Source organism: Gekko japonicus, unplaced genomic scaffold (assembly GCF_001447785.1).
Source record: "Gekko japonicus isolate JY-2015 unplaced genomic scaffold, Gekko_japonicus_V1.1 scaffold503, whole genome shotgun sequence".
Taxonomy (NCBI): domain Eukaryota; kingdom Metazoa; phylum Chordata; class Lepidosauria; order Squamata; family Gekkonidae; genus Gekko; species Gekko japonicus.
The window spans coordinates 825,937-833,156 of record NW_015165844.1 but is presented as its reverse complement, the minus strand read 5'-3'; positions in this window follow the sequence as shown (position 1 = coordinate 833,156).

Sequence of the window (7,220 nt, the reverse complement as noted above, 5' to 3'; positions counted from 1 at the left end):
CCTGCTGATGCCATTTGGCACATTTCTCACTCATCTTTCTACCATAATGGAACTCAAGGGACTATTCCGGCGGGTGCCATTTGTTACAGCTCTCATTCATCTTTCTAACATAATGCAACTTAAGGGACACATATAAGGTTCCTAGTAGGAATAAACCAATATATGCCCATTTCCATTCCTTTTTTTTTAACTTCATAGATTATCATGATCACTACACTTTGGAATGAAAACGCTAGCATTGATATATGGGATAGTCTAGATTTTATTGATAGCTGATTTATGTAAATATTAATCACCCCTCCCCATTTAGTGGAGATCACCACTAACAGGCAAGCTCTGATGGCAGCCTGTATTTATGCACAACTCCACTCTAGCTCCATCCTTGCTCATACTAGCCTGCACTGAAAACTGCATCAAGAGGTTCCAAGCCTCACTGCCCTTCCCCATATGCTCTCCCATATGCTGTGGAGCACCAAGGGAATCCCTCCAGAAACCCCAGCCATACAGCCAATATTCAGGTATCTTAGGAAACTTCCCTTCCCTTCATCCTTAGGTGTCCCAGGGTGCCCACCAATTCTCCCTATCTGTATACTCACAAATTGTACAATTCCTGGAATCTCTGGTTAGAGCTTCTCATCCTCAAGAATTAGTCCCTAATTATTGTACCCAATCCTTCTGAACAAAGCAAAGCAGGTGGAATAAAGACCTCCTTCTAGGACAGTCTGAAGGAAATTACAGGGAAATTCAAATTATTACGGTTCGTGATCAGCATAAGATCAGTTACAACAATGTACATGAATCTGATAAGTTTTAGGAAGTACACAATATTTAAAATTACTGAGTGGCCTATGCATTTTAAAGTCACAGAACAGATTGAACAAAACATCTACCTGTTATGATTCAGCTACATCCTGTGTTAATTCCCTGCAAATTCTGCATGATGTTGCAAGAAATCTGGCACAGGGGAGTGCGAGCTGAGGATTTGTGTCTGAAAGGAACTTCCTCATAATTTCAGATTCAGAGCAGGCAGAAAACCTCCCAAGCAAGGGTGCAATAATCTTTGCACGGATTTCCTGGTAGAAATTGCAGTGAAGCAAGATATGCTCATTTGTCTCGATCTTGATTCGACTGGCTTTCGAGCAAGGGAACCTTTACCTTTACCTCCCTGTTCCACACGGGCAAACCCTCTCTGCTAATGGGATCTTCCTATAACATCCTTCCACTACTGCGGAGGGGAGTATATTCCATCTAGCTATAGAGTAAGCCCTGCAGTGGGATGGGACCTCTAACAGTGATAAGTAGGCTGCTGGAATTACAACGTATCTAGTGTTCTTTGACGCCAGGAAATTTGAAACTCTGCTGATATCTCCCTGCCTTTCGGTATTAAATATCCTTTGCTTGACCAGGGCCTTTGCTTGATCTAAGGGAATTTTTAAGGGAAACTCTAGGGAGAGGCCTAGCATGTTCAGTTTGTGACAGACTGCCTTTAACCAAGTGGATCGAAAGCCTTCCCAGAGAATTAATGATGTCAGGTCTTGGGAGGAATGGTTTAGCTTAAACCATAGATTAATAGATGCGAGGCTTACCCTAGCCTCTAATCTAATCATACTGGAATCTAGGATCAGGCTTGCATTCAATACACATCTGGGGAATCGAAATACTGCTCTTAAAAATTTCGATTGAGTTCTTTCTAATGGGGCAAAACATGAAGATGGTGGGCCTAACATCGTCTCATACAGAAATTGGGAGACCGTTTTGGATTGATAAAATCTGAGAGCTGCTGGAATATATTGCCCACCGTTTTTATAGAAAAATCTATAAATTCTTCTATAAAAGTACCAATTTTTTACTTATATTGGCCACATAATCGTGATGGGCCTTCCTCATCCCAGAAGACTGGATCATCACACCCAAATATTTAAAACCCATTACCTGCTTGATTTTATGGCCATTGATGCTCCAAGCCCTAACTTTAGGTCTCTTACCAAAAGACATGATTTTAGACTTTTGGTAATTAATCTCTAAGTGGTTCATGTTACAATAATGACTGAATTCCTTCAATGTCCTTCTAAGGCCAACAGGGGTTTTGGATAACAAAACTGTGTCATCGCAGTCTGAAGGAGAATATGTTGTCAAAGGCTTTCACAACCAGAGTTCATTAGTTGTTGTAGATTTTCTGGGCTCTATGGTCATGGTCTTGGCATTGTAGGACCTGATATTTTGCCAGCAGCTGTGACTGGCATCCTCAGAGGTATAACACAGAAAGATGGAGTATTCTCTGTGTCAACGTGAGAAGAAAAATGGTAGGCAGGTAATTTATATCTATTCCAGAAGGTGGGGTAGGGCTGAGTCATTATCTTGTACGAGTTCCCCAGGCTGTGACATGCTAATGGAGGAGCTTTCCTCCATTAGCATGTCACAGCCTGGGAAACTCCTACAAGATAATGACTTCGCCCTACCCCACCTTCCTGAGTAGATATAAATTACCGGCCTACCATTTTTCTTCTAACCTTGACACAAATTCCTGCTCAGTCCCCAAAGGTGAGCTGATGAATGATCTGATTCCATGTTCAGTTTAGGGTGGATGGAATGGGCAGTATAGTAGCAAAAGCCTGTAAGCAGGAAATGGAGTTGACTTAAATAGCTGCTCCAGCATTCCAATCAGGGGTCATTTCGTAGAAAAAGAGTTAGGGGGACTCATTAGCATAACTCATTAGCATATGCCACACCCCCTGACATCACCGGAAGTGTGTCCTCCCCACAGCCAGCGGCGACCTCCAGCGGGCACCAGCAGGGAGCTCCAGGCCCCGCCCTCCCACACCTCACCCGGGGGGATGGCGTCCCCCCGCGTCCCCCCCCAAATGACCCCTGATTCCAATTATTGGTTGATCCATGAGGTACTCTATCTGAGACCCTGGAGAGCTGCTGCCATTCAGAGTGGAATGGTTTGACTCAGAAGATCAATGGTTTGGCTCAGAGGAAGGCAGCTTTGTGTTTGTATATTTAACTTCAGACCACACCCAATTACCAGGTATTGCTGCCCAGCCACTTAACACAGTGATTTAATAATACATTAGGTTTTGGTACCTGATGAAAACTATTTACTTTGACTTCTTGTGTTTTGTTGAACAAGTTTTATTAGGATTGCCAGGTCTGGGTTGGAAAATACCTGGAGACTTTGGGGGTGGATTCAGGAGAGGGTGGGGTTTGGGGAGGGGAGGGACCTCAGCATGGTAGAGTGCCATGGAGTCCACCCTTCAAAGCAGCCATTTTCTCCAGGGGAGCTGATCTCTGTCAGCTGGAGACCACTTGCAAAAACAGGAGATCTCCAGGCCCCACCTGGAGGCTGGCAACACTAAGTATTATTGCTGGTATTTTTTTAATTCTGTGCTGAAATTGTAGCAGTATATTTATGCTGCTACTCTTTTATTCTGCCATGTTATTAATATTGCAGTATAATTTTTAATGTTTTTGTTGATAGTATTGTAAACCACTTTCTATTATTAAGAGGCTCTCCAAAAAAGGGAAGTGTACAAAAGAGGTAGGCTTGGTTCTTCAACATTCTCCTCCGAGTTCTTGTTTGATCATTAAAATGTCTAATATTTTCTAAATACGGCAACATTTGCCAAATAATGTCCAAATATTATGGTATGTATTTATGATTTTATGATGCATGATTTGAATATATAACATTCAGCATTATTTAGTAGTTGACAAGCAGTGATATTTTGCATGTGGCAGCATCTGGCGGTTGGCATATAGTGGTGTTTAGTGCTGGCTGACAGCTTATGAGATTTTGTATTCTGACTCTTTCTTGAGTAGTCAACACAAATTTCACACACAAATGTGACAGGCTAATGTGGACAATCTAGAGAACCTCCAGTAGCTACGAAGATTTGTTTCAGCTTCAAGGCAGAAACTCTCACTCTCCAGCAGCTAGAGAAGCACCTGTTAAGCATTTCTTCATGGGCCAGTCACTTAGGGAGTGCTAGTTAAATCCTCCTCAATGGTCCTAAAGCCAAACTCGGCCTGCCACAGCTTTTATTTCTGTTGATGAAACTTTAGGAAAATCTGATCACAGATCTCACAGTCACTTGTCTAACAATGTCTGCTTGTTTTCTTCCAAGTCTAGCATGGGCGGGGGAGCACTTTAGCTAGCAAAACCATGCAGGGCTGGAAATGTTAAACTCCCGTTTCCTTCTCCATGGGACCTGCAGAAACTTGTCATGGATCTCTTAGACCGATTTCACACAAGATCTACACTGCAATCGCACCTCCCTTTGCCCCGCTTCTAATGGTCAATTTCCCACTCAAAGCCACATGGACACATTTTGACCCATGGCTTTGCCCGATTTTCCCCGCGGTTTCGTGATCCTCAAAAAACAGGATCACGACCACGCGGGGGAAATCAGGCGAAGCCGCGGGTCAAAATGTGGCTGCGTGGCTTTGAGTGGGAAATTGACTAATAGAAGCAGGGCAAATGGAGGCGCGACCGCGGCGCAGCTCTTGTCTGAAATCGGTCTTAGTGTTTCATATACTTTGACCCTTAGATGAGCACATGGTAAAGACCCTTTGGGAAGCTTTGTTCACTGGGCAGTTTAAATGGACATGTGCTTTTTTTCAAGGATGCTTTGTATGCAGCACTTGGTTACTGAAACCCCTATACAAAGTGTATGTCCCTTGAGTATGCTGAGAAATATACATGCATGTTTATTTTCTCTTCACAGAACATGCACAAAAGGATCCCTTTGGTGTATTTCTCTAAGAAAAAGCATGATTTAAAGGGCACACCAATGGATGTGAGATATTTGGATTTTGTATTCAGCTATAGAGACACAGACTGATTTCACACAAGAGCTGTGCCGCGGTCGTGCCTCCCTTTGCCCCACTTCTATTGGTCAATTTCCCACTGGAAGCTGCGCGGCCGCATTTTGACCCATGGCTTCACCCAATTTTCCCCACGGTTTAGTGATCCTGTTTTTTGAGGATCACAAAACCACGGGAAAAATCGGGCAAAGCCACGGGTCACAATGTGGCCACTCGGCTTCCAGTGGGAAATTGACCAATAGAAGCGGGGCAAAGGGATGCGCAACTGCGGCGCAGCTCTTGTGTGAAATCGGTCAAATTGTCAAGAGAGAAAAGGGCAGCAGTAAGGAATTAAATCCATGAAACCTGAAGACAGCTGGTGGAGCTTGGTGGCTAACAAAATGAGGCAAGAAGTACCTGGTTCCACTCTCTCCTCATCCAAGACCTTAGACTGTTCCTTCATCCTCCCATCTGTGTGACAGGGACATCAATTTTACCATAAAGGGTGGCAGCAATAATGCATGTGAATTACTTTGAACACTCAAAAAGAGCACTATAGAAATGCAAGGTGTTTTCTATTAAGTACATTAGAGAATAAAAACCCTTGGACAACTTGATTTGGCCTATTTCCTTTGAAAAAGCAGGGCAAACACAGAACATTCATATTTATCAAGTGATTGGCATGGGAGTAGGCAGACTGGAAGTATGGCAGTCTGCTTGTAGATCTGAGAAAATATAGGGGGAGATGAAAATAATGAGCCTGGGATTCAAAAGGTTCCCTTTAATGTGATCAAGTTGTTGTTGTTTCAGAACAGGAGTTAACCACAGGAGTTTGCTGTTTAGCCATGATGGGTCATGTCAGACTTGGAATCCTCTTGATTGCCCATTGAGATAACAGCACGCACCGCACTCTAGACTTCTGGCAACATGAATCAAGTGTTAAACATATTTCCCTTAATGAGCACACCAGACTGGAACACAAACTGGGGGAGGAGAGGGTCATATCTTCATGTTTATTGAGCTGCCCTGAAGTATCTTGCTTTTTAATTCAACATCCTTAAGTCTTGTTGTGAATAAGAAGTATCACACAGTGCTTGAGATTCAGCAGGCACCGTGGGTTTTGTGAATACCAGCTACAGATCAGAGTAAGAGTTCAGTAGCACCTTAAAGGCTAACAAAATTTGTGGTACACTGGTAGGGCATGAGCTTTCGTGAGTCACTGCTCACTTCATCAGATACCAAGCAAACAGTGAGCTTCCTCCAAGCTGTGGAGTCTTGTGAGCAAAAACTCTACTTTGGCCCCGGTCACACAGGCTGGAAAATGCGGGGGGGACACGTGGCTGTTTGCCCCGGGGCAAAATAACATGCGGTTGTAGGAACAGACGTCCCGGGGAGGTCCCGTGGTTAGGGGGGAGGTGCCGATCAGACGGCTAGGCAGCAGCAGGACTACTGAATGGCCGGCGGGACATCACGGCCCGGACAGGCCCTGCGGAAGAGCACCGGGTCCCGCGGGCTGCCGGCACTGGAGGCCAGGACGAGGAGGCCAACAGGACAGACACCCCCGCCCTCGGGGTGATCCAGGAGATCCTCCCAGCTCCACTCAGGAGGTCTGGAAAGGCACTTCGTGGAGCCACCCACACGCGTGCTCCTCCTCCTCCGCCGTCAAAACCGGGAGGCGACGCTGATGGCCAGGAATGACACCCGGCACCACCTCCGCCCCCAATGGCGGAGAAACCTGGCCCCGGCCTCAAGGACCAGCCACCCCACCGGAGTGAAGCACCGCGGGGGCCCCCCACCACCCGCCTGCCTGCCTTTCTCTACTCAGCCTCACCACCCCCTCCGCAGGGCGCCCCGGTCTGCCACGACGGCTGCTCCCCCCCGCGTTCCTCCTCCTCCTGTGGCCAACGCCGCTTCCTCCTTGTGCACATGCGCCGTTGGGTGCCTTTGTGCATCCTGGAGACTTGGGGGGGGAACCCTTGATGGGACATGGGCGGGCGCCTGATGCCACTAACTACCACCGGAAACGCGATCAGCTGCCTGCCCTTGCCCCGCAGTTTCCAGAAACTAGTACCTCGGAGGTACTAGTTTTTTAAACCGCATCTTCGGCGGGAAACCTCGAGTGAGCCACAGGAGCTCTACGCTTCCCAGATGTGGTGGTGTGATCGTTTCCGTAAAAGAAGAAGAGATTGGATTTATACCCCGCCCTTCACTTGGAGTCTCAGAGCAGCTTACAAACTCCTTTCCCTTCCCCTCCCCACAACAGACACCCTGTGAGGTGGGTGGGGCTGAGAGAACTCTGACACAAACTGCTCTTTTTCAAGGACAGCTGTGCCAGAGCTTGTGACTGACCCAAGGTCACATCAGCAGGTGCAAGTGGAGGAGTGGGGAATCAAACCCGGTTCTCCCAGATTAGA